The following is a 27,557-nucleotide window of genomic DNA, read 5'->3' as shown; positions in this document are numbered from 1 at the left end:
GAGGCAGTGCATTAGTTGGACCTGGCTTGCCCAAGTAATTGAACTGATAAAAGTGCTAAAAAGCCCTGCTGAATCTCCCAATCTTTATAGATGATTTGGAGCCAGGTCCAAATGATGCGCTGCTTCTCCCAGTAAAGTACTTTTTTATTTATTTATTTTTCAAGGTCTGTAAGCAGCCACTGGTTTTCTTTTTAACTCTTTGGGTGCTTCTCTCTCTCCTACTTTTACAAATATTGTTTTAGGTTTCAGAATAGGATTTCTTTAAACCTGGCTTTTGTATGGTAGTGGTTACAGTGTGGTGGCTGTTGTCTGACAGTCATTGGGCTGTAGTTGATCTGGGTCATTCCACTTATCTCCACCCCAATAACCATCATGCATCTCAAGTCTTGGGGAGGGCTATTCTGTGCTATCAATTTAGCTGCAGTTAGTTCATTCACTCCTAAGTTAACGGCAGCAGCTACAGTTATAGATGGCCTTTTCTTATGTTTTTTGTTTGAATTCCTGCCAATTTCATATGCCAACAACCTAGCATGCAGTTTTTCAAACTCTCCCTTAAGTGTTCTTGTTGTTGTTGTTAACTGTCTGGACAGTCTTGGGGTATATAGCCTGGTTTCATAGTTTTTCATTGTTTTAACTGTGTCCGTAGTTAATTAGCAGGAGTTTCTTCATGCTTTCTAATAGCAGTTTCTATTTTTCCCAGCCATTCATTCATTGGTAATTTTTTCCCCTCTGGCCTCACACCAAGCATTCATCCACGCTGACACACCTGGCAGTAACAGTTGTAATACAGCAAGTGCCATGCCAGTCTCTAGAAACCTAAAGAAACTATCACAACCTCTGTGAGGACCTGGCTGGGCCTGGCTGTTGCCAATTCCTATACAAATGACTTTGGAAAATTATAAATGTTTTCTGGTATGCCATATTTTTCATGAGATATTGTACCAAGAAAGAACTCTCTAGAATTGCAGAAAGCTCTATCAAAACTCATTTAAAGGGAAAACACTGCAACTAGTGATAAAGACACTTTGTATAACATTTTGCGTTGCGAAATTATTAGAATTGACTGTCAAATGAAAGAGATGCATTTCTTAACAAATCTCATTCTCTAGCTGATGATGACACAGTATTTAATGAGGTAAACTTGTGTTTCTGGAAGCTTCCATATATAATCTTATTTAGTCTACAAAGGTTCATCTCTACCCTGCCTTTAAGCTAATGCTTACATTGCTCAGTACCTCTGAGATGGCTCAGTTATGTCACTTTTCTCTATCCAGTGAGCTTTAGTTGGTTTGCTTGGCACTGCCATTTATAATATCTTGTGTGATAAAAAAATCCTATTTCCATTAGTTTAAGTTAAAACCCGGCCCATTGCTACAGTATTTAAAAAAGTAATAAAATATAGCTTTTTAAAAATTTAAAGGATCCAGGTATAATAGGAAAATAGTTGGGAACTAGTTCTATAAAGTCTTTTCTCCCTTTGTCACTGGTACATATTTTCACTTTAATAAATAAGTAAAGCTAAATCAAAGAAAAGGATTTATATTTTATTGGGGGGGAAGGTTTGTGGGGGTTAATTACAAGGTTGGGAATGGTGGTGGTTTTAGAGAAAATATAAACCCAATGCCACACAGTTGCTCCTAGGTCAAGACTGTCCCCCTGGCAGCCTGTGAAGGGTTAAGTTGTTGCCCCCAGCCTAGCCACCAGTCTGATTGCCACAGCAGTTAGAGTCCCTGAGCTCTGCCTCCACCTTGCAAATTTCACTGCCTGCTCCCACCACAGTGCAGTGTGGCTTGCTGAGGAGCTGAGGGCAAGATTGGTGTTGCACACATTGCAGCAGTGGGGAGAGTGCAGGAGGTAGGGCTGTGTGAAATTTTGCCAGATGTTTCATTTTGACACTGTTTTGACTCATTTTGAGCTTGAAACAGTGAAATTGAAATGAAATGAAATGAAATGAAAGGCTTTGAAACAGCCTCAAAACAAAATAACAGCACTCGAAGTGTTCCAAAAGTTTTGAAACATTTTGAGTTTCGAAGCTGGGCTTGCTTGCAGGGAAATGGAAAGTAAGGAGGGGAGAAGGGGGGGAAGTAAGGAGGGGGAAAGGGAGGGGAAGGACCACTCTGATATTGGCATGTATAGCTGGGCCCATGATTGTGATCCTTCCCTGAGGTCCCTTCCAATCCCAGTGCTCTGGAGGAGGGATGCAAAAGCAGCATAAAAAAGCAGCATTTGAACTGAGCTTTCTCTGTGCCTTGGGGTTAGTTACTGAGCTGTGTCTTTCAGCAGCTCAGCAGCATCAGAGAAAAGCTATCACTTCTTACTTGCTAGTTGGTTACTAGCAAGTAGGATCCAATACCTTTGGCTTTCCTAATACCTTTTTATTATTATATTAATTCATTCCTTTCAATTTATTCTTCCCCCAAAATCCTCTTTTTGTTTTTGTTAGTCTATTTTGATTTTTTTCCCCCAGAAAACAAATCTGTGCTTTCTCTCACAGTGTGCATTCTATTCACTGTGCAGGGAAGCACAGTGTAAAATATATATTATAATATGCAACATATTCAGGAACACATACATGCATTTATATATTTTATCTATTACATAAATACATACAATTATCTACGTATATTACATAAATACAGATTACATTACAGAAGAATACCGATTTTCCAGCGCACCAAACACACAATGAAACCACTATGAAGCATGCTGGAAAAGCAGCTGGCAAGCCTTCAGGGGGGGCAGAAGAGGGGGTAAAGGGAGAGCTGTAAGTTCCACCCCCCTCAAACTGAGATGCAGCCTCTTTCCTACAACTAGCAGGTATGAGCCTTCCAGTTCTAAGCAGCAAGGAGAGCGGAGCAGTGCCACTGCCTGAGTCTGCATCCCCTTCAAGAGCACCAGTCATAACCCCGCCCCCCAACCACCACCAATATGACAACAAGAAGCAGCACCAGCATGACAGTCTCTTCCACCCCCATTTCACTTCCCATCCTGAGCATTCCAGTGCTAGAGGAAGAGCTGGATCTGTATCTGGATATGAGTGCTATAGCAAGGGAAATTCTGGGAAGGGAGGTGAAATCATGTGAGTTTGTGCTCCAACACCCCGCAAGTTTCCCCTAGAGGCAGGTCTCCTTCCCCAGAAGCCATTTCAAAGGAGGTTGTGGAGGCAAGCAGCTCAGCTGAGTCAGGTCCTCCTGTTGCTGTGTCTCTGCCTGCTGAGAAGGAGGAAAAGGCAGGATCCACACATGCACCCACACACCAAAAGTGAGGGGGTAGCGTGGTCCGGGATCATTTAGAGCTGGCAGTTGATCCCACATATGCTATATGCCTGCTCTGCCGAGCCAAAACCAGCTGGGGCAAGGGAACAAAACACATGAGCATCACCGGGAGGCTGATGCATCTCCTTAGACACCACCCCTTTGCCCTTGCTCCTCCTCAGCCTGGCACCAGTGGGTGTGTGCCCAAAAAGTAGTCCCCGTCTCGCTCCAAAGCCCCCATCCCTCCAAAGCAGAGGCAGGCCACCCTGGCACAATGGGGGAAAGGTGGACAGAAGGTGTGCGGGGGGGGGGGGGCAGTCATTGCAAAGGTGAAAGAGATCACCCAGAGCATTGGGAAGATGCTTGATGTGGATTACCAGTCCTTCTCCTTAGTTGAGTGCCCAGGGTTCAGGCAGCTCATGGTGCTCATGGCCCCATCACAGCAAGTGCCTGCAAGCACCACTTTTGGCAGAACAGTGGTGCTCTACCTGCATCAAGCATGCAGGGAGTATTTGAGGGAGAAGCTGCGCAGATGGCTTTACACTTACTTCAACTCAGACATCTGGAGCAGCCTGGGTGGAAATCATGCATACCTCTCCCTCACAGGGCACTGGTGCACCAGGCAGGTCATCAGTAGGCTCTCCTTTAAGCCAAGGTGATGGATGGGTCCCACACGGCAACGTGGACCATGAACTGCTTGGTGCAGGGGTAGCTCATTGGGCAGGGCGAGCTCACCTCTGGGTTCATGGTCACCAACAATGGGGCCAATATGGTCAAGGCGGTCCGTGATGTTTTGGAGGAGGACAGGGCTGCCGGTGACAGTGCCAGGCCCAGGCCCATCAGCAAGCTCATTTTGAAATGCAGGAAGGTGGCAGACTACTTCCACCACAGTGGGGGGGAAGGGGGGGGGGAAGAGAGATGCTGTGAGAGAAACAGGAACACCCTGCAGCACGAAATGATCCAGGATTTGTGGAACTCCACATACCTGATTCTCAAAAGACCAGTGGAGCAACAGAAGAGATTGGGATTTCTTGGGGAGATTGGGATCAGCAGCCCCCTGAACAGAGCTGAGGAGGTACCATCTCCCAGATCTTGGTGGTCCTCAAGCCCTTCCTTGAGGCCACTGAGACTCTCAATGCTGGTGATGCCCTCCTCAGCCAGGTGATCCCTGTAGTGAGGGAAGTTCAGAACCAAATAGAGAAGTTCCAGGTTATCAGTGTTCCTGTTTGGGCAAGCCGCTGTCGCCAGACGTGCAGGCACTGGCAAGGCAGCTGAAGGAGGACATCAGGAAACAGCTTGATCCCGTGGTCCAGTACAGTCCACATGCTGGCTGCCATTTGTGACCCAAGAGTGAAGGGGAGCATCACAGTTGCCCAGGAACACCTGTCCTGTCCACCGACTGGTGTTCCAAGTGAGATGATGTTCAGCGTTGCTGGTGATGTAGTGATACCCCACCGTACCTCCCTGTATCCTGGTTTGCTGGAGCATCTGGTGTTTCTGAAGATAAACCTCCACTCCTGGGGTTCCCCAAAATCAGTGTGCAGATGGAGTGACAGCCACCCTCCTCACTCCATTCACACTTCTTTTTTTTTTTTTTACCCTAGGGTTTCACAATAACGTAGTGCCCACTCTCAGAGCTGGAGGGGGTACTCACTGTATCACCAGCCAGCAGAGGAAGAACACATTCTTGCTGAGTTCCTGTGCTCAGATGAACTTGGAGGTATGGCCAGGAGCTGTGGGGAAGGAGAAGGCCACAGGTCCAGGGCACGACCATTAAAACTGCACCCCACCAGGGTCGGGAGCCCTAGTGGGACTGCCAGTGGCACGGCAGTCCCTGTAAATGCCAGGACCAAGGATCTCCCTGGTGAAAGATGGGTAAGAGGTGCCATAACCTCCAGCCACCAAGCACATGCAGTTCTGGCTGGGGAAAGCCCAGACCCATCACACCTATGACAGGCCTGAGGCTTTCTGGTTGCAATAGATTTGTGAGGCTCCGGGTCAGCTTAGCTTAGCTAACTAAGATGCCAGCTTTCGGGTTGAAAAACCCTTCAACAGGCTGAGGAAGCACCTGCAGTTGATGTGTGTGCTGTTCCTGGATGGAAGGAATAGTAAAGAAGCCACAGGCTGGCATGCAAAAAAGCCAGTCAGTGAAAATGGAAAAGGAGGTGTCAGGAGGTGAGGGACAGGCTGAAGGGGTGGGGGGGAGGAGGATGTAGCAGGTAAAAGTGGAGAGGTACCTGGAGAGTCAGATGCCTGGCCAGTTGTAGTGTGTCAGAATTCCAATGCGAGTCCATGAGCTTCTGTATCTAGTAGACTGATGAAGTGCTCATTTGTTCTTCTTTATAGTTTCATAGTTTCTAGGGTTGGAAGGGACCTGAGCAGATCATCTAGTCCGACCCCCGGCCATGGCAGGAAAGAATACTGGGGTCAAACGACCCCAGCAAGATGTTCATCCAACCTCCTCTTAAACACCCCCAGGGTAGAAGCCAGCACCACTTCTCTTGGAAGCTCGTTCCAGACCCTAGCCACCCTGACCGTGAAGTAGCGCCTCCTGATATCTAACCTAAACCTACCCTCTGCCAGCTTGTGACCGTTATTCCTGGTCACTCCTGGTGGTGCTCGGGGGAACAGTGACTCCCCCAATGCCTGCTGATCCCCCCTGACTAATTTATAACAGGCCACAAGATCCCCCCTCAGCCTTCTCTTTTGGAGGCTGAACAGGTTCAGGTCCCATAGCCTCTCCTCATAGGGCCTGCCCTGTTGTCCCCTGATCATATGAGTGGCCCTCCTCTGGACCCTCTCCATGCTGTCCACATCCCTCTTGAAGTGTGGCGCCCAGAACTGGACACAATACTCCAGCTGCGGCCTGACCAGTGCCACATAGCGGGGGAGTATCACCTCTTTGGACCTGCTTGAGATGCATCTGTGGATGCATGACAAGGTGCGGTTGGCCTTCCTGACTGCCTCTCCACACAGCAGGCCCATGTTCATCTTGGAGACAATGATGACCCCCCAGATCCCTTTCCGCCTCCGTGCTGACAAGAGGGGAGTTCCCTAACCTGTAGGTACGGTGCCGGTTGTTCCTCCTGAGGTGCATCTTGCACTTGTCTGTGTTGAAACCCATCCTATTCTCATTCGCCCACCCTTGTAACCTCTCTAGGTCTGATTGTAGTCTGTTGCATCCTTCCAGTGTGCCCACGTCCCCCCACATCTTAGTGTCATCAGCAAATTTGAACAGGGTGCTTTTTACCCCCTCGTCCAAATCACTGATGAAGATATTGAACAGTGCGGGCCCGAGGACTGAGCCCTGCGGAACCCCACTGCCCACGTCCTTCCAGGTTGAGAAGGACCCATCCACTACCACCCTCTGAGTGCGGCCCTCCAGCCACTTGGCGACCCATTTGACTGTGTGGGTGTCTACACCACAGCCCCCCAGTTTCTTAATTAGAACGGGGTGAGAGACAGTGTCAAAAGCCTTCCAGAAGTCCAGGAAGACTATATCCACTGCTACCCCTGCATTTAATGATCTGGTGATCTGATCGTAAAAGGCCACCAGGTTGGTCTGACAGGACCTGCCACTGATGAACCCATGTTGGTTGCCCCTAAGCATGCAGTCCCCTGATGGTCCCTCTTGGACGTGTGCCAGCATAATTTTCTCGAACAGCTTGCCTAGGATCAAGGTAAGACTAACCGGCCTGTAGTTCCCAGGTCCTCCTTCCTCCCTTTTTTGAAGATGGAGACCATGTTGGCCCTCTTCCAGTCCTCCGGTACCTCACCAGAGCACCACGGGTGCTCGTAAAGCCGTGCCAGGGGACTTGCAATGACCTTGGCCAGTTCCTTTAGAACTCTAGGGTGGAGATCATCCGGACCGGCAGACTTGAATATGTCCAAACCCTCCAGAAGCTCCCTAACTAAATCCTCGCTAACCTGTGGCCCAGGTGTGCCTCCCCCGGGGCCCGAGGGGGGCCCAGCAGGGAGGTGGCTGTTCTGGTCCCTACTTAGGAAGACGGAGGCAAAGAAATCATTAAACATGTTGGCTTTGCCGTCTGGTGTGACGACCAAGTTTCCCATCGCGTCCTGCAAGGGCCCCACATTACCCGGGACCTTCTTTTTAAAAAAGGACTTCTTATGGTCCATAATCTGGGAAGCTAGTCCCAGTTCCATCTCTGCCTTGGCCTTCCTAACTACCCCCCCTACATCTCCGAGCAACTACAGAATAGTCCTCCCTGGTGATGAACCCTTCTTTCCATTGGGTGTAAGCCTCCTTTTTAGCAAGGAGACATTCCTGGATGCTTTTGGTGAGCCACAGAGGCTTGTGTGCTCTCCTGCTCCCTTTGATCCTCGTTGGGATTACCTTCCTTTGGGCTTGGAGGATCGTCTCCTTACTACTAGTAAAGAATAGCTCATTGGCTTCTTTACTATTCATTTCATCCAGAAACAGCACACGCAACAACTGCAGATGCTTCCTCAGCATACAGAGGGTTTTTCAACCTGAAAGCTTGAAGATATATTTCTCAAACTATCCAATTAGTCTACTAAAAGACACAAGATTGACCCAAAGAACCTTGTCTGCCAGTGCCATGTCCCTAGATCAACACCCCTAGCACCTGTCCCTGATTAGCTAACTGGAAGGAGTCAGGGCCCTGGGCACATCTAAGCCCCAGGGCTGGGGCTGCCAGGGAGAGTTCTCTGGCACCTGCTGGAGAAGAAGCTCCTGTAGGAAAGGAACAAAAGGTTCTGTGACAGTCTGGCTGCCTGCGATGCTGCTAGTGCTACTCTACTTACCTGTTGTTATTGAAAGTGATAGACAGAACTGAGGCTGTAGGGGAGGAGGAGACCTCATTGGAGCACAGTACCATGCTGTATAGAGGCCCCAGCACCAGTGAGCATGTGCCTTAATGCACACAAAGTCACAGGTCATGAGTTTTGCTTGTCAGCAGCTTGAGGTGCAGTTTTCCAGAAACCCCTGTACCTATCTCCTTGAAACTTGGCAGGCTTTGTGGCCTCAGCAGGGGCTACCATGCCTGCTGTTTTCAGTCCCCTGTGCCTTCACACCTACAAGTGACACGAATTTTGCTCTGAACAGTTTGAGGTGCATTTTCCCCAAACCCCCTGAAACTACCTCCTTGGAACTTGACAAGATTTGTGGCCTTAGCAGCATGGCCACCCTCCATGCTGCTTTCATTCAAATCAGGCAAGAAATGACAAAGTTATAGGCATTTGCATGATTTCCCATTATAACCTATGGGCAAAATGCCAAAACATGTTGAAACAGCGAAACAGTTTCAATGAAACAGAACAGTGCTTCAAAACAATGAAATGATGAAATGGAACACTGTGCATTCGAAGCGGTGAAACACAAGTCAAAATTGAATGGTGCTGTTTCGCACAGCCCTAATGGGAAGATGTGTGGGAAGAGCATCTGTGCAGGCATGCTGTGCAGCAGTGGGAAAGAGGGCACAGGTGCATGGTGCAGTGGGAGGGGAAAGTTCCGACAGTGTGGCAGGAGTGAGGAGGAAGGCATCTGCATAGCGTGAGACCCAGGGGTCTACTGGCTCACACAGCATTCAGCTGCCAATCACTTAAAAGTTGGGTTGCCCTGCCCGAGACTAATCCTCATTCATTCTAGTCGATCCATAGGAATCAACCCCCAACTGACACATGGAGAGAGACACCATCCAGGAAATCATTTCTTCCTCTTCATAGAATATTGACTTTTAAACACTGACTCACAAAAGATGTTTCTTACTTATGCTCCTATTCTCTTTTACAGTTTAGGCCTTGTCAGCTGTCAAGTTAGAATACATCTGTTATGCACTTCACTAAGGCCCACATCCTCAGTGAAGTGCATGATATACAAATGGAGTTGTGGTGTATCCAAAGGAGACAAATTTAGCTAGGAGTCCAAACTTTGGAAGAGACCCTCCATGGTCATTTAGTCCACAGCTTGTAGGAATGGAAGAATACTATTCCTAAATCAGCCTCATCCAGTGGTTTTCCAACCTCCAGAAAAACCTCCAATGAAGGAGATTCCTTAACTTCCCTGGGTAGTATCTTCTACTGCCTAACTGTTCTTATAGCAAGGAAGTTTTTCCTGATACCTAATCTAAATCTACTTTTCTGCAAGTTAGAGTCACTGCTTTGTGTCCTGTCCTCTGCAGCAAGGGAGAAAAGTTGTTCTCCCTCTTCTCTAGTACAGTCTACTAGTTTATGGCAGAGAAACTTCCTATCACTAATCACCTCTTCTTTGGGCTAAACATTAGGGCTGTATGAAATTGTTATGTTTTGTTTTGTATTCTGCCATTTCAGAGAACAGTGATTCATTTCAGTGTTTCAGATCACTGTTCCATTTTGACTCAGCTGTTTTGGAGTTTTGACACTGTTTTGGCACTGATTCGGAAATTCGGATTGGCTGGGGAGAGGCAGGCACAGCTGGGTGGTTGCAGGTTCTCCTGCAACTCATCCTGGTTGGGGGAGCCATGGGAGAAGCCCCTGTGGCTGCCCTGCCCAGCCCCATCCCCTACCTGGCCTCAGTCTCCCGGCACTTAAAAAAAAAAATTTTTAAAAATCCCCGCACTCACCGGCTGTAGCAGCGGCAATTGGGGCCTCTAAGGGCTTAGCCCCACCATGCAGCGTGGGGCAGCGGGGAGATTGCCCACCCCCCACCTGACACCCATGCGGCAAATGCCCCTTGGCGTGGGTGTAGCACTGCATGCTATTTGGCAGATGAGGCTAAGCGGTGCCAGGTTCGAGCTGCCTGGAGCTGCCCCAGCTCCCAGACAGCACATAGTGCCATGGCAAGCTGTGCTGCACCTTCACAATGCAACAGCTGTCATGTGGGTGCCAAGCAGGGGGGCCATCCCCACTGCTTCACGCAGTGTGGGGGAGCTTTAAAATGAGCCCCCAGAGGCCCTGATCACTGCTGCTGCAGCATGAGTGTGTGGGGGGGGGGTTGGGTTTTTTTTGTTTTTTTGGTTGTTTTTTTTTTTAAGTGCCAGGAAGCTGGGGATGGGTTGGGGATGGGTCTGGTCAGAGGAGCCAGAGGGGCTTCTCCCCGACCCAGGCAAAGGCACACACAGCCAGAGAAGCTGGCTGTGTCTGCTGTCTCAACTGGCTGGGTAGCAGTATATCTCCTATTCTACATTTGTGCTTTTGATTATTCTGCCATAGGCACTATACCAGGGGTCGGCAAAATACAACCTGTGGGCTGGACTGGCCTGCAAGGCCATTTTATCTGGCCCATGGGGCTCCTAAAAATTTTAGAAAATTAATATTTATCTGTCTTTGGTTCCTGTAAAAAATGAAAGCAACTAGGGCAGGAGGACCCAAGGGAAGCCCAGCGGGATCCCACATTAACAGGACCTGCCCAGCCACACCCCCCCAGCTGAAAGCCCCAGCAGGGGCTTCTGGCCTGAGACCACGTGGCTATACTGGTGCCGGAAACTCAAGTAAAGGGGAAGGGCAAGGGAGGACTGTGGGCAGGGAAGGAGCTGGTGCTGAGCACAAGGAAAAGCAGCCCTTCCCCTGCCCCATGGCCAGCAATCCCTGCTGCAGTAGCTTGTAGCCTGCGTGGGGTTGTCCTGAGCAGGCACAGGCAGCCCCTGTGGGTTGCGAGAAGCTGCAGTGAGGGGCACCAGCCATATTGTGGGGGAGGGGCCTCTTTTCCCTGTGCTCAGCACCAGCTTGTAACCTGCCCCCACTGCCAGTCTGGGTCCCACGCTGGCTCTGGGCTCACCCTTCGGGGTTGCGCACAGTGGCAGCAGCTGTGGCCCCTCCGCTTGCCACGTCAGGCAGTGTTTGCTGCTGCTGCCCACCTGGGGCTTGCATGCTGGGCAGCCCAGAGGCAGTGATGGCAAACACTGCCCAGCGCGGCAAGCCTGTCCCATGGCTGGTGCCCCATATTGCAGCCACTGCCAGTGCCTGCTCAGGATGGCCCCCTGCAGGCTGCGACCAGCTGCAGCAGGGAACACCACGCTCCACACCAGCTTGTTCCCTGCTTTGGAGCAAGGAGTTGGGCCTGCACGCTCCCCCCTGCAGCCTGTACCATGGGGCTGGGGGGAGCACTAGGAGTGAGCGGGTACACAGGGCTCACACCAGTGCCCTGGGGCCAGTGCCAGTGGGGCCCAAAGCAGGGCAGCAGGAGTACAGCCGCTCTCCCTACTCGTGCAGCCCAGCCTGGCTTCACAGACCCCTGCCAGCCTGCGCCCTGCTCTGGGCCCCACTGGCACTGAGACATTGGTCTCAAGACATTGGGACATTGGTCCCAAGATGGTGACCAAGAGGCGAGGCATCTGTCAAGGGTGGGGCTACCCATGTGGCCCTCGACAGCTTACCAAAACTGGGTAAGCAGCCCTCCGCCCAAAATAATTGACTTGAACTGAGTCAATGAATGAAAAGCTCTCTGATGCTCTTTCACTACCATGACTTTCTCCCTTCTTTATCCATATCATTTTTATTAGTCGATTGCACATTTTTGTTGTTTTTGCTGAAGGCAGAAGCAAGATAGACATTGAACACCTTCACCTTCTTTGAATCTTGCATACTCTGTTAATTCCTCACCCTAGCAATTTCAAGTGGACTTATAGCCACTTACAGGTCTTTCTTTCCTGACCTCTGTATTTACATAATCCCTTCTTATTGCCCTTCACTTTCTTTACTAGAAGCAACTTATTTTATAGCTTTGCTTCCCTGGTTTCAGTCCTGAAATTCTTGCCATTTCTTGGTATGTTTCCTTAGTGAATTGCCAAGCTTTCCTTTGCCTGAAAGTTTTTCCATTCAAATTTGAGGCATCCAGGAAGTTCCTTGTGTGGTCACTTAAGTCACCTGCCATCCTTCTTGTGTTTCCATTATGATGGAACAGATTTGTCTTGAGCTTCTAATACTATACCATTTTTTTAAAAAAGCCTAGTTCTCCTGAACCTGTCTGTCCTCCCATCGACCAACTTCTTAGTTCGTGTGTTCCTCATTTTTAAATATTGTGAATTCCATTATATCATGACCACTTTTTCCTCAAAGTCTCCCATCACTTTCATGTCCTCAGCCACTTCTTCCTTACTGGTCAAAACAAAATCCAAAATAGATGATTCACAGATTTATAGATTATAAGGGACCCCGTAAGGTCATCGGGTCCAGTCCCCCTGCACTAGGCAGGAAAGATAACTGGGGTCTGGCGACCCCAGCAAAGTGACCATCCAATCTTCTCTTGAACATTTCCAGGGTAGGTGATTGTACCACTTCTGGAAGGAGTTTATTCCACAGTCTGGACACCCTAACTGTGAAGAAGTTCTTCCTAGTGTTAAGCCTAAAATTGTCTTTCAGGAGTTTGTGAGCATTACTCCTGGTTTTCCCCAAGGGTGCCCTAGTGAACAGTTCACGAAGCCCTTGATGTATTCCCCTGATGTAGTGATAAGCTGCTACCAAGTCCCCCTCAGCCTTCTCTTTTTTAGGCTGAAGAAGCCCAAGTCCCTCAGACTTTCCTTGTCTGGCATGCCTTGCAAGTCTCTGATCATACAGGTGGCTCTTCTCTGGATTCTCTCAAGCTTTTCCATGGCCTTGTTGAAATGTGGTGCCCAGAACTGGACACAGTATTCTAGCTGCAGTCTCACCAATGCTAAGTAAAGTGAAAGACTTACTTATTTAGTTTTCCTTGAGATAAATTGGTTGATGCATGCCAAAATATTGTTTGCCTTGCTGGCTACAGGGCAGGGTATAATATCTAATCATATCATACCTAGTCAGGCTTACTATGATACCTAATCATATCTTCAACCTTCCACAACAGAAAGTTAGCCTCCAAACATAACAGTATGCTTTGCAGTATAATTTCTGTAGCATCTGCTGGAAGAATAAAAATTCTTCATCAGTAACATCTCATAATGTCTCAATAATTTTGTCATCTCATTAGAGTGCCTTGTCTGCTCTTCTTTTTGCCTTAATGGTCTATAGGAGACCTCACCATAATAATCACAAATCCCCATCCCCCAGCCATACATAATCAGACTTACTGTCGTTTTCTTCCTATAATGTAGTACCAGCTCCTTTTTCCCCAAACCTATCCTTTCTAGATGAGCATGGTCAAATAAGGCAACTGAACCACAACAATTATGATGCTATGTAAATATCTTTTGTGAAATACAAACATTTCAGTTTTCAGCAGCATAGTTTGACAAATGTTTCCATAAAAAAAAAAAAGAAAGAAAGAAAGAAATCACTCTTTTGGTGGTGGTGGTGGGTTAACAGAACTCCCCTCACCCCAACACATAGTAAGTGTACAGAAATGTTCACTCTAAATTAATGGGATTACTCTAATTAAATTTAATCAGAGTAGATGCTCCTAGATTGGGATCCTTAATTAACTTCCATATTTTTAGACAAAACCACAAAAACACATATTTAAATTGCTATATGCCACATTTTCCACTGATACAGCAAGAGTTTTATTCTGTGTAGATTTATGATCAACTCATTTTATGATCATTTAGTTACAATAAGCTACTATTTTAATGATGTAAAACTGCATCTTATATAAATATCAATGCTTAAAGTTTACTATATACTATAGCTACACACTACAAATTAATATCACCCAAGGGGGAGTAAGTTGCTAATCAAATTTTTAAAGGAAACAGTTTAGGAAGGTGGGAGAAAATTACTTACATGCTTCCAGTTCAATGCTTTCCCCAAAACCTATTTTTCATTTTTATTTTTAAACACATCTTTCTTGCTGCAAACTGCCTGTATAACCTTTACCAATTTCCATTAGGTTAGGAAAGCTCAAGCTGTAATGTAGTCTGATATTCTGCCAATATGCAACACTGTAAATTTGCATCATCCTTCAAAAGACTGATTGAGCATTGTATCCTTCAAGTGGCTTTCTTTCTGCCAGTTACAACTGAATGCCTTAGCTCAGTGGTTCTCAACCTGTGACCTGTGGGTCAGATCCAGCCCATGGATCCGTGTCACTAGCCCATGGGACTGGGGCTGGAAATTTAGTCGTTAGGGAATGGTGGCAACATTAATTTGCACTCTACTGATGCCACTAGACTGTGATGGTATGTCACTAATTCAGGTGTGCAGGGTCAGGTTGGCACATAGCTGGTTCTGGGCACTCAGGCTCATGCCAGTTTGCTGGTTGAACCATGCACACAGGATCCAGCTCATGAACCAACCCCAAGCCACTCATCTGGCCTGGGAGATCAGAAGGTTGGACACTTCTGCCTTAGCCTACTATCTAACCTGAGTGTCCTAGTGGGTAGGGGAACAAATAAAACAAAAGCAAATATCCATAAGATAGTTAAAAAAAACCCAAACCCTTAAAAAACATGTTGCATACCTCCTATAGATAAAGAGGCCAAAGAGAAAAACTAAGTTATTTAGTTCACAAGTTTAACGTTTTATCTTTACATTACTATTTCCAGGACAGGCTCATTTTTCAGAATCGTACACCTGAGTTATTAAAAACTTTTCTGTGTATTGCCAGGAGATATTTTTTTTTCTAAAGGATATTAAACTAGTTATTAGAAATGTTGCTGATGTGACACAGAATGAGACTCTACACATCATACTGGCACCATGTTATAGACCATAAAACTTGGAAACAGACACACTGAACAAATAGGAGTTTGCTTCTTAACCGTATTTGTTGTTAATTAATTATTCATAAAGGCAGCAATGGTGTGGTTACTTATTTAAATTTAACACATTCTCAGATAATTCTTAATAATTAGAATCTAACACTAATGACATTTCCTTGTAGCCTGGGCTGCTTATTAAACATTTTAGGCATGTTAACTATCAAATTTGTGATGAAATTTCAAAAATTATATTTCTTGTGGTAAGAAAAAGCATAATGTAGCATCAATTAATGTTTCTAAAACTTTACATTAAAATACAAAACAACAGATCTTGTACACAGTGCCATCCATACTAAGTAGCCTAGATCATACTGCACAGAAACCAGATCTACTGCATCCATCAGGAAAACATTTTCTAGTCAAGTTCCAAGATATTTTAAATATACACTAAGGAAATCAGTACCATATATGAAGTTAGAAAGTTATTCATATTGACATTCAGTACTACCACTTACTTGCTCAGCCAGCTACTACTTCTGGATTATCTACAAGTGTTTAAAAAGTGCTGGTTCCACTACACTTAAGAGGGGACTATAAGATGAATAAAGTAGAAGGGAACAGTCCATAGTATGTAGAAAGATTTAATGCATTTTAGAATAAAAACTGGAAATTTTTTCAAAGCCAAAAAATTAAAAGTTCTGCTCAGGTGTAACATGTTCAGCTGATCTGTCATCTGAGTGGAAAGCTGCAATTACAAGCAAGCAAATTAAAATGCATGGTTAAGAGAAACTTAACATTTATTCATCTATGCATTATGGAACAGTTGCACATTTTCAGTCCAATAACAGAAAGGAGAGGACCAGCTCACACATGTTCCATAAATGCCAAAAGTCAGATTTAGTTACAGCTCAATTACAGTGCTCAAAATTCATAAGGTAACTCTTTTCTAATTTCTGAACTGTAGTTATATCAAGTAGTTACAGGTTAGAAACACCTAGGAATGAAGCAGCAAGGAGGACAAGTCTTTTGTTTAAAGGCAAAGGCCACACAGCCAATATTAACACAATACTGCTGAAAATGCAAAATGGATTTCTGACAGAACAGCTCCACTATTCCAGACCAATCAGTTCTCCGTTCTCCACAGGTGATTTGTAAGCAGGCAGATGAATCAAAAGATATAGCTATCCTCTGGTAGAGGCTGCAGTTGCCAGGGAAGAAATGATCCATAAGATTAATTAAGGCATGTTTAACAACTCGGCAAAGTGACATTTCAAGCAAGTACCCTCCACTAAGCAAGTATGCATATAATTTAGAAAAACCCCATTTTACAGATACTGCCTCAACTTGTTCTAAAAGCAAATATGTACAGGGACTGAATAGTAGTATCAATCAGTCCATTAGAGAGTTAAAAGAATTGCATCTTTATCCTTCAACCATTTTAAAACGTTGTTTAATTGTAGCCCATAGGATTTATCTAACAAAAGCTATAGCAGCCCAAACACCAATGGCCACATCTTACCAGTAACATAGGTAACAGCAGACAATTCATAGATCCAGCTCTTATCTAAACCAGTATCTTTCTGTGCAAACTAAAATATCTCATTTCTCTGTCATCTGATGGATGCATAGCCAGTTACACCTCAGGGAATTATGCACCCACACAATTTTGCGCATAAAATGTATGACCACACATAACAGCATAATTTAACTTGGGTGGGCTCTGTGCCTCCGCCTCCATGGGACTTCTGGCACTCCAGCTGGGAGCCTTATGTGGAGGCACCAAGTGCAGTGGTACATCACTGGACAGCTGGTGAGTGGGAATGGGAGCTCCTGCCTGCAGGACAGTGGAGTGGGTGTGGGATTTGTCAGTGGGTGTAGGGGTGTATATGGGTGGGTGTGGGGTTTGTGTGTAGGTGTGAGCCCTACTGCCACATGCCCCTCCTGCCAGTGGCTGCCTTGGGGCACTCATGGCCACAGCAGGCAGAGCCCCCCAGCCACGCACGGCTCTGGCTGAGTCCTGGGGGCTGCATACAGTGGCATGGAGCTGGCCCAGCTGGCCCACTGATGCATGTCTTTGACTGAGACAGAGCTGGTTCCATGCCAATACATGGGGCTCATGATACTGCAGGAGGAAGCTGCATGCCATTGGGGTCAGCTGGCCAGCTCTGTGCCTCCATGTGGAGTTTCCAGCACTCCAGCAGGAAGCCTCAGGTGCAAGAATGGAGCCAGCCTGGCCCAATGGTACGTGACTCTGTGCCTTCATGTGTGGCTTCCTGCTGGAGTGCTGGACGCCCCACGTAGAGGCACTGATCCCTCCTGCCTGATGGCACACAGCTCCTAACTGCAGTAACACAAGCCCCACCTGCTGGCAGAGATCCAGCCTGGTTTGGTTCCAAGGCATGCCCCAGTGGGCCAACTCCATGCCACCATAAGCAGGCTCTGGGACTCAGTGCATAATTTTGAATTTTTCTGTGCATAATTCCCTGGGGTGTAGCCAATTCGAGCTCAATAAGACTAAAACAAAAGCTCTAGATACTGTTCTGTGCCCACCTCCACATTTCCTGTTTTTTCTTGATCACTGTAAACAACATCATCCTTCCTATGAATGACTGCTGTAACAAGGGTGTGATTATCTATGCAAATCTATGGAATCTCACATTCAAGATATGTCTAAATCTTGTTGATTCTTTTTGTCCCAAATCTCTAAAATACATTTTTTATACCATTTCACATAGCTAAAGTTCACAACTAGGCTCTTATTATAACAAGCCTCTACTGCAACAACGGCCCTATTTCGGCCTTGATAAATGCAATCTTGCCCAACTACTATCCAGTCAGTGTGCAGCTTTTTTTCATAGCTCATCAATTTGAGCTTGTCATTACTTTTTCCTGTACTTTATCCACTAACTTGCATTTAGCACATTTATAATAAATTGTCTTCCTTTTCACCAGATTCTCTTATATCCCAGGTGAGTGACCTTACCTGAAAGCTACTGGCTATTGTTGAATAGTCTCTCTTTTCTCCCACTCCCAAAGGTCTTCTTTAAAACAAAGCATCCATCCATCCAAGACATTAGAAACCTTTCCAACATTTCAGTTTTTAATAATTTTTTTCAAAATAAGTTTCACCAATTCATGACAATCCTGAGGCAACTGTTTGGCTATAATAGATCGTGCTCACAAAACAAATCTGGAAATCAAATTTCTGTGGGGGAGACCACTGAAATTATAAGTCTGATCTGTCCTTTGCTGCTTATCTGGGGGGGTGGGGGGGTTGGGAGGGTTTGAGGGGTTTTTTTAGTCTGTCTTACTACCTCAGTACTGTAATACTGAAAAGGTAATGTACAGATGGGGAGCAGGGCTGGGGGAGGGAGAAAAGCTTTTGATTCCCAGAAATGGAGAACTTGTGTCTATGTGCTCTGGGGTGGGGGAGGGGTGCTTTAAATTAGAGTGGCTCTTGGGAGCTGCTCTGATTAAGATGCCTGCAGTGTCTCGTGCATTCAGCATCCCGCACCACAAAATGGCAATCAGGGCACTTTAACTAAAGCTCAGCTGATGAGCTTTAGTTAAGGCACCCCCACTGCGATTTTGAAGCATGGGACGCTAAATGCAAAAGACAACAAGACTGCTAGAGCATGATAATTAGCATACTCCAGCCGACTCAATTAATTGAGTCTGCTCTAACGCATGCTAACTAGCATGTGTTGGAGTAGGCATCAGGCATCTGCATAGGTGTCCTATAGGACTAGCAGGTCCTTATTAATAGTCTCTGCAGTGGAGAGAAGACCAAAAATTTGATAGGTGGATAAAATTTTTGAAAATGACTAAGTAACTTCAGAACGTAAGTCCCATTTGTGAATTACTAGTCCTATGAAGAACTTGTCTACCATTGATTTCTAAACCCACTTATGAAAACTGCCCCAGACACCTGTATATCTTGAGGACCCAAATGCTTGTTAAAATTTAGCCCCAATTACTTTTGAAAACTGTATTATTTATGATGCTTTCATCTTTCATAACATCAGAGGAAATTGATATTTCACCTCTTTCAACAAGGCAGTGTTTTTCTCTTCAGTCTTGTAATAGGATGCTTCTTTGCTAGAGCTCTTCCCCATAGCAAGTTCCTTGTTGACTAATTATTTCCAACTCCTTTTCTCTTTCATAGAAATCAACACTGCATAGTGATAAAACTTCTGGGCACCATCTTTCCTACGTTTTGTCAAACCATTTTGTAGCTCTCTCTCTCAAGCAGTTCAGAACTTGGTAACTTCCAATAAGTACTTATTTCCAAAAATAAATACATTTCCAATAATAAATAATAAATAAATGGAATAAAATAAATATAATGAAAAATACATGGAAACTTCATATTGTGAAGAGGAAGAAAAATGCCAATTTTAACAACCTGGACTAAAATTTTAACATTGAGTTTATGCCCCCCACAAGCTTATCGGACATCTGATACTTCCACAGAAACAGCCTGCCTTTTTTTTCCTGCTGCTCTTCTAAATTTGCATTCCTGCAGAACAGCACTCCAAGGCTGTTTTTTGAAAGAGTTCTGACCATCTTTAATTTCTCTCACCATTTTCAGTTTCCTATTTTTGCCTAATAAAAGACACGTGTCTGAAAGCTTGCAAAAAACAACTTTTTCGCAATTATATAGTTGGTCTAAGAAAAGATATTGCCTCTACCTAAAGAGGTTGTCTGCCTCTGTGCTTAGACCAATACAGCTATAGCCTAGATCACATTTCTGATAAGTACTCATTCAGCAGACTTTCAGTCTTTTTTTCCACTTTCCCACCCTTCCTTAGAGGTTATTTCTCAGAATTTTCTGTGGAATTTCCAAATCCCTTATTCTTCCTAACAAACAACTCTTTATATAGTTTTACTCCTTTTGCAGTGACTCTTTTCTATCAGCTATTTGTTCAATAGGAAGGACACACTCCTCCTCAGGCGGAGCAATCCTACTACTGAGATTCAGTTCAGCCTAGTTCAGCACATATTAACTTGGAACAAATGGCTAAGAAGTGGAGTCACATTTATAGTTGGCATTAAAATATTTTGATTTAATTAACGATCAATCAACTAGAAAGATTTTTTTTTAAGTCTAGTATGGTTCTGTTTCTAGCTCCCATCCAGGGGAAAAAAGGAAAGTATTTAATACCCATAACTTCCTCAATAACCAATTAGTACAGTTACTTTAGCCAGCTTTCACTGGTTTCCTTGATCTAGGCCCACTATGTTTAGTCTTTTCCATGGACAATTTTATAGACTGCTTAGATCAATAATTCAAAACACACATTTCATTAATAACTTCACCATAACCCTATTACTAGATTACATACCAGATTCAATTAAAATTAAATTAAAAATCTTTCACAGGGATTTTATAGTATTTTCTTGTATCACCTCTCAGCAGAGTAACTGCAGTTTATTTAAACTGAGCAAGAAACTTTAATTTAGGATTTTATATCTGTGTCGGTCATAAGTGAAGTGTTCACTAAGCCTGAACTAGTGTTTGACAGGAAGAGCGCTACCTCAATCTGCTGCATTCCTCTAAACACATTAATTTACTAAGCACCTGCCGCATGTTGACAATCACAAAGCTAATCCTAGTATGCTGGCTCTTGCGTTCCCAAAATGACTTCTAACAAAACTCCAATTTGTTCCATGTCTCAGAGAAGCCTTGTCAGTCTTTTCAATCTCTCCTAGAAAGGCAGTTTAAGAACATAAAGCTGACCCTTCCCCCCTCCCCTTTGGTCCCAAAGCTGTCCCCAGGTGTGTTATCTACCTCATACTTTTGCAAAGCCATATAATTCAAAAAATGCATAAATAAATAAATGTTGTCAGTAGACCTTTTTGTTTCAATTCATAAACAGTCTTTGTGAAATAGAAGGGTGCTATTTACATCTCAGAGATTGAATATGTGAAATTTCCAACCAAAAATAGGTTTTTCAATAACATTTATTTAAAAGTGTACGAATTAAAATATGTATGTTTATCATAAATATATTTATTCTTTCATCAGCTAATGTATGTAAGAAGTCACAGATTCATCTGGAGAAAAGAAGCAAAAAACTCCCATTCCAAAGAGTCAGCCAAAGGCTCCAATCTCCTGCAGAACCTGAGATAGATTGGGCTCCTGTTCTCATTTTATAAAGTGCTTGGGGTACAGTTCAAGATCCTATAAAGTCAATGAGAACCGTGCCTTTGACTTCAATGGAGCCAAGATGTCATTTCTTTCCTTGTGAAGTCATAATTTCAAATAATTTAAGACCAAACAGAAACATTTGATCATTTGCCTTAACTTTTCTGTACTGCAGGCCATTCATTCAGTTACAGCTATGCAATTTATATTAGCTATGTACATTAGCCCAAAAAACATAAGTTATATTTAGGTATGTATTCAATTCACAGGGCCAGCCACTTTTTCTCATGGCATCTTTATAGCCCCAAGCTGATTTTTCACAGCTTCAACATGGCTCCCCCATGCCTCTAACTGGGTGAGGGGGATGGGAAACTCAACCCCTGCTGAGAGACAGATAGCCTTAGATGAGGAAGCATATAATTCACACTGGTTTCTACTAACTTCTGAGTGTTAACTTTCTTTGAAATTCAAGTAATCGCACCCTAGGCTAGGGACATACATTAAAAAAGCCTGAGCCTGAATTTATTTATCCTGGTGAGGCTGAATCATTTTGCAGCTGCACAGACATCCCAGAAATGCCAGCACATGCCTGCAGTGGCTCAGACTAGAATCCAGGGGGCACTAGAGCAGCACTCCCTTCCCTTCCACAGTACTGAGCTGGGGGAGGCATGGCCAGGCCCTGGCAGGATGCTATGATTAGCCCAGCAGGGACCTGATAACAGTGTTTATCACCCCTAATTCAGTGTTTATCACCCCCAGTAAGAAGACAAAGCAGGGACATTACCAGCTACCTGTTGATTCAGCATGGACAGTAGCCAGCATGTGCTCTGCTAGGTAATACACAGACACCTCTCCACAAGGTAGAGGGGAGCGAGGATTTCCTGCTTAGCAGGGAGTGGTGAGGGGAAGGGGGAGAGGAGCCCGTAGTTTTGCCAGAGCTGCAAGGGAGCAGAGGGATGGGGTCAACCCTGCTGTGGAGCAGAGCGCCCCACCCAGCCCTGACAGCATGATTTATCTTAAACCAGCAAGGGGTCTGGGACAGATACTGCATAAACTGGTTTGACTCAAATCAGTTAAGTCTGATACTACATTCAACCAGGTCTATCTCAAACCATTTTCACCCATTTTCAAACTGGTTTATGTGCACTGAACATCTGTTTTGTTACAGGTTTAAACCAGTTTCTGATCACTTAAACTAGTTTATGTGTAATGGCTGTCCCTAGCCCCAGTGTTCATCCCCGTTGCCCACTTGAAACCCTCCAGGAAGGGACAATCGCTTTCCTCTTTAAGGCTGCTGGCAGCTTGTTTGCAAAGCCTCTTTCTTCTCTCCAAAGCCTTTGCAGCTTTTCTTCCCTCTGAAGCCCACTGAAACAACAAGCTTCCAGTTTTTCACAGATGATGGTGATTTTCATACATTTTCTAAAAAAATTGCATAATCATGAGATAAGTATATCCTTAGTTATACTAAAGGATTTTAGGCTGCAAGAGACAAAACTGACTACCAGAGGGAGGGAACACCTGAAGTCCTGATGCTGGCAGGAAATTGCTTAAGTGAGGTATGGCCAAATGATCTGATATATCGTCTTACAGAAGAAGATATAAATCTCTCAAAGTTCCTTGCTAGTCCAACTTGAGGTAAAGCTCTTTCCCAACATAGTTTGAAAATCAGAATGACTCTATGATGTGAACAAATCTCACCGGTCAAGCATCTCTTAGCTGCCTGGTATCATGTCTGAGTCCTTGTTCACCCAGTTGAATATCTTATCTGAAGCAGTGACTAGTCTCTGATAGTCAGAAAAAAAGCCCTAAACTACCTAAAATATATCTAACCTATGTACAATAGAAGAAGGGAGGGGGGAGGGAGTGGAGAGAAAGAACAAGGAGACTCGGATTCAAAGATTTCATAGGGAGAAATTTCTACCATGTCCATCCAGCTTTCTCCCCTTCTACATGCATGCAGGCTGCAGAAACTTTTCCAATTTGATCAAAGCAAATACTTTACTTTTTCTTAAACTATACCACCAATCCTGGTAAGCTGTTCCAATATTTAATTACTCTCAAAGGAAAGTTCAACTTCCAGCCATTAGACTGGTGTTGTGCCTTTATCAGCATGGTTGAAATGGCTGTTACTATCAGATATTTTTTCTATAAATACCTGTTCACAATGGACAAGTCACTTTTCAGTCTTCTCTTTGAAAGCTAAGTAGAGTTGCTTAAAGTTTGCATTGTAAATCATTCTTTCCTTAGAATTGTCTCTAGTATTTTCCACTTCCTCTTAAAGCACAAATTTAAAATCATATTCCAGTGGCAATCTTACTAAATTCTCTGTACAGAGGCAAGATCTTTCCCTTTTTCTACTTGATATTTCCCTCTACATATACAAGGACTGCATTAGTCCTTTTGACATAGTATTGCAGAGTCTTCACGCAGAGCTGGTAAATACTCTGACCCCAAATCCTTCGAGTCACTGCTTTCTAATAGATTCCTAGTCTATATGTATACCTGACTCCTGATTGTCAAACATACTTCACCTTGCATTCACTCCTATTAAAACACACTGTATTGAATTATCAAGAAATTAAGAGCAATCTTTAACACAAACCTGCCCTCCTTGTTATTTGCTCTCCCATAAATTTTTGTCATATGCTAACTTTACTAGCAAATACTTTATTGTCCAACTAATTGATAAAAATATAATATTGTATAGAACCAAAGAACTGATTCCTAGGAGTCTCTACTAGAAATGGCTCTGATGATTGACGTCAAACTTAACAACTTTTTTATGCTTGTCAGTGAAATTGTTTTTAATCCACGTACTCTGTCCATTTCCTATAATCCAATTTTTTTTTAAATATCATGTTGTATTAAGTTAAATGTCTTCATGAAGTCTAAATATAGCCTTTCAGCATAATTACTGTCATCAACCAGATATAACCCAGTCAAACAAAACACAAAGAAAAGTGACTATATTGATGAGAACTAATTTCCACAAAAATCATGCTGACTGGCATTTATTATACTTTAGGTACTGTTTTTTTGTTAACTTCACTGTTTTAATTAGAATGACTAACCATAGTTATCCTGACTCCTTCCCCTTTTACCCATTTAAAATACTGGATCTACACTGAGGCACTTTCAAATCCTTTGGAATTTTTCCAGATTTCCCAAACATTAAAAATTAACAAGCTCATTGACTGGCTTCTTTAAAACTCTTGGGGTAAGTTATCCAGGCTTGTTTGACTCTTTAGCAGAGGTGGTAAAAATTTCATTCATCATCATCAAAGGCAGATACATTTGCTAACTTCAGCTTTATTCCAAACAAAGACGACAAATATCTATTGATATTGAATGTGTACATCCTTCCTCAGTCTCTATTTATAAAATTTTAGCAAATGCATTTAGCATTTGCTAAATCAGCATTATACCAAATCTTTGGTTTATCTTATTTATAACATTTTTAAACAAAAGAACAGTCCATTACAATGCCCTGAAGCTCAGGTAAAAGATTTCACAGGTCTTGAAAGTTTAAGATTAGCTTTTGTATTGTTTTTTTAATAGAACTGCTCTTGTGCACAATTGTTCCATCAAGTATATCTAAAAAAATCATTCACACCACCACTGTCAGGATGGAGGTTCTCTTTCTTAGAACAGATTCACATTTCTTCCATTAGTTATAAAGTGTTATTCATGAATTACAATGTTTCATATCTTCAAGATGCATTCTAAATGTTTCCATTACACATCAATACCACATTATTTTTCTAATTTCTCCCCATAAAAAAAAATCATCTTTCATTTTCCAAGCTGTTATATAGCCATTTCATGGCTTCATAGTTGGTAGGGTTGGAAAGGGAGATCATCAAGTCCAACCCCCTGCCATGGCAGGAAAGAGTTCTGGGATCAAAAGACCCCGGTGAGGTATTCATCCAGCCTCCTCTTAAAGACCCTCAGGGTAGGAGCCAGCACCACTTCTCTTGGAAGTTGGCTCCAGATCCTAGCTGCCCTGACTGTGAAGTAGCACCTCCTAATATCTAGCCTGAATCTACCCTCTGCCAGCTTGTGATCGTTATTTCTAGTCACTCCTGGTAGTGCTCGGGGGAACAGGGACTTCTCCAGTGCCTGCTGGTGCCCCCGACTAGTTTGTAAACGGCCACTAGATCCCGCCTCAACCCTTCTCTTGTGGAGGCTGAACAGATTCAGGTTGCTTACCTTCTTATCATAGGGCCTGCCCTGCTGACCCTTGATCATGTGGGTGGCCCTCCTCTGGACCCTCTCCACGTTGTCCACATCCCTCTTGAAATGCAGCACCCAGAATTGGACATCATACTCCAACTGCAGCCTGGCCAGTGTCGCATAGAGGGGGAGGATCACCTCCTTGGACCTGTTTGAGATGCATCTGTGGATGCATGACAAGGTGTGGTTGGCCTTCCTGACCATGTCACCACACTGTCGGCCCATGTTCATTTTGGAATCAATAATGACTCCAAGATCCTTTTCTGCCTCTGCGCTGATGAGAAGGGAGTTCTCCAGCCTGTAAGTATGCTGCTGGTTCTTCCTCCCCAGGTGCAGTACTTTGCACTTGTCACTGTTGAATCCCATCCTATTCTCATCCGCCCACCCCTGTAACCTGTCCAGGTCTGATTGCAACCTATCCCTCCCTTCTAGTAAGCCCACTTCTCCCCATATCTCAGTGTCATCTGTGAATTTGAACAAGGTGCTTTTACCCCCTTGTCCAAGTCGCTGATGAAGATATTGAACAGTGCGGGCCTGAGGACCAAGCTCTGGGGAATGCCACTACCCACATCCCTCCAGGTCGAATATGACCCATCCACCACCACTCTCTGGGTGCGACCCTCCAGCCAATTAGTAACCCATTTGACTGTGTAGGTATTAACGTCACAGTCTCTTAGTTTTTTAATGAGAATGGGGGGAGAGAGTGTCAAAGGCCTTTGTAAAGTTTGTTATCAAAGTTTCAGGCCAGCTTCGATCCAGTCCATAGGAACACAAGCTGCTGGCACAACCAACAATGTAGGCAATTGCATTAAAATTTAGGAAGTTTCTAAGCAAAGGAGGCATGTAGATGAATATACAATTCTGGCTCCAGCTGTTCTCCTGATAGAAACCAGCAATGTACAGACATTCAGCCTCTTTCTCCTACAGCAAAAGATTCAGCTACAGAAGAAAAAATAAACTTGGAATAGCCAGAGTTAAGTCAGTCCTGGGAGAATTTCTCCTAGATGAATGAACATCTGTACACTTCCTCCTAGCTTCACACCTGCTGGGGATCAGGAGTGCAACCAGGGGAAAGGCTTCTGTGGCTTCCTGAGATAAGGATCACCTTGGTCTTGAGAAGGCATGGGGGGCAGCTACTCCTGTCCCTCCTGTAGACTGGAGGCAGAGGGGATGAGAAGCCTTCAGGTGCTCCCTTCCACTTCTCACACCAGAGTCCCCATAGTTTGCGAAGCTTTGCTCCATACCTCCCTCAGAGCGGAGAGCTGTGGAGCAGGGAGCAGCATAGCCCCCTGCCCACTGCAGTTTTAAGTGTGAGAAGCAAGCTGGCGTGTTGCCTTCTTCCTCCGTCTGCTCAGCGCAAGTAGGAGCCAAACACAAGGAACAGCACTGTCCCTCACTGGCTTCCTTTTGCCGCCCTCTCCACCGCTCAGCTGAGAGGTGGGGAGGCAAGGTGAGAAACCAGGCTCAGGGAGGCTCTCCCTGGGGTAGCAGAGCAAAGTCCTTACCTATTCCTCTCCTCGGAGTACTAGACTGCTCTGGACCCTTGACTCCCTGCACTACGAGCCAAGTACAGGGAATAGCACTACAACTTCCTCGCTCATGCTCGAGTCCTTGGAGGCAGAAGTGGATGAAGGTTTGTCCCACTGCTCCCTCCATTCTGCTCCCTGAGACGGGGAGCAGAGCAGAGGAGCAGCTGCTCTGGGCAGGGAGGGACAGTTCCTCTCCCCTCCCACATTGGTCCAGGTAGAACAGTGAGGCACCACCCCTAACCCCCAAGCTTGGGGAACTGCCTGGTGAAGAGCTAAGCTTGGGGGAGGGGCTGCAAGTTATGCTTCACCACTCCCTTCCCCTCTTGGACTGGTCCAAGGAGGGAGAGCAGAGGAATAGCTACAGTTGTTCTTTGCCTTCTTCCCCAGCCGGACACCAGCCAACTTGGGGTATGGGCTAAGGGCTTTGCTCCCATGTTCCCTATGTGGCATTTCCTGGAGACTGAGAGCAGAGTGGAGGAGGTTCTTTCCAAACCCTGTTCCCCACAGCCAGGTCTGAGGCAGGTGTGGGGAGTCTTTCCTTGACACTGCACCCCTTTGGGACCAGGAGTGGAGCAGGAACTGTTCTCCTTGCTTTCCCCCAGCTGGGACCACTCCAGTCTCAGGAAGATATAGACTGCAGTGGAACAGGGATGTCTGCAGACTAAACATCTGTACTGCTCCCTCTCCCACAAGGATTTCTACTCAGGAAAATTCCTTGGAAATCTTTCCTAGCAAATATACACAATCTCTGTATGCACAACAGAAGCTAAGTATAGTTGCAAATTGTTACACCACTAGTTTATTTATGATAGTGGAGCCC

General features: G+C 44.9%; 1 protein-coding gene across 4 annotated transcripts in view; it reads right to left on the bottom strand.

The window, feature by feature from the left end:
- The window catches only part of TUSC3 (tumor suppressor candidate 3), a 317,666-nt gene that overhangs the window by 126,142 nt on the left and 163,967 nt on the right, over positions 1–27,557 (bottom strand). Inside the window, exon 8 of one of the 4 annotated variants that reach the window (XM_090035998.1) lies at positions 15,554–15,572. The exons of the other annotated variants lie outside the window; for them this stretch is intronic. The gene's annotated coding sequence lies outside the window, so the exon portion shown is untranslated. Of the gene's footprint in view, positions 1–15,553; positions 15,573–27,557 lie in introns of those variants that run through there. 4 annotated transcript variants of the gene reach the window in all.

Source organism: Crocodylus siamensis, chromosome 2, assembly GCF_052110815.1.
Source record: "Crocodylus siamensis isolate JL-2025a chromosome 2, ASM5211081v1, whole genome shotgun sequence".
Taxonomy (NCBI): Eukaryota; Metazoa; Chordata; order Crocodylia; family Crocodylidae; genus Crocodylus; species Crocodylus siamensis.
The sequence above is the reverse complement of the archived record's forward strand: the minus strand, read 5'-3'. Positions and strand labels throughout refer to the sequence as shown.